Below are 1,081 nucleotides of genomic sequence, written 5' to 3' on the forward strand. Positions count from 1 at the left end.
AAAAAAAAACTACCCATTCAATCCCTAAAAAAATTGATATTATTTTATTTTTAAAAAATAAAATTCTACCACATCCTATTGAAACCTCCACTCCTAATTTTTATTTTTTTTACATTTTTCTCGTTTTATGTTAGATATGTACATATATTTTCAGGAAATTTTTTCTACTTGTGTACCGAATATAACATAAATTAAAAAATTATTTTAAAAAAAGTCTTGCGGCGGCAAGTAAAAAAATTTGAAAGTGGAGGGTTAGGTGGAGCGGGTAAAATTATTTTTTTCTAAAATAATAAAAAATCTCTAAATTAATATTTGAAAGAGGTGGGGGGGAGATGATGTGGCATTTTCTAAAAAATAAAAGGGAGAGTGTATTATACACATCATGATGAGAGTGTTATAAAATAGAGAGGTGTGTTTCTCAAACTAATAAGTGATAGTTTAGGTATGAAACTCACACTGTTTAGGTATGAAACTCAAAAAAAAGGGGATAGTTTAAGTGTGTTTTTGACATTTATCTCTTAAAAATTTAAGATTTTCAAGAAGTTCTACTCTTTTTTAAAGTAATTAATTGAGGGTATAATAGGTAAAAACAAATGTCCTTTCTCGATTTGTCAAAATGGACAAATAAAAAAACAAGATAAGTAATTAGAGACTGAGGAAATATTTTGAGTGTATGCATAATTATGTTGCTAGATAATGGCGTGGTGAATTCGGATCAATTGGTGCTCCTTGAATTCTTCATCTATGTTGCTTGCCATTGTTGTTGAAATTTTGATAGAATTTTTTTTTTGTGTGACATTACATAATTAAAATCATAAAATTGAAAAGCATATTGACATTATACATATCTGTAATTTATTGCAAGTCAAAAATATTTTTTATTTTCTTGAATTTCATGTCAAACTAAAATCAGAACAAATTAAAAAGGAGAAAGTGATTAGTTTACTTGTCCATATATATTAGTACTTTTTGTTGCTCCGTTCCCTAAAACTCTATATATAATTATTTATGCAAATTTAATATTTGAATTTTCAGATTTTGAGATGTCAATAAATCAATTGACCATTCGAATTATTGGGCT

Source organism: Solanum stenotomum, chromosome 1 (assembly GCF_019186545.1).
Source record: "Solanum stenotomum isolate F172 chromosome 1, ASM1918654v1, whole genome shotgun sequence".
NCBI classification, from domain to species: domain Eukaryota; kingdom Viridiplantae; phylum Streptophyta; class Magnoliopsida; order Solanales; family Solanaceae; genus Solanum; species Solanum stenotomum.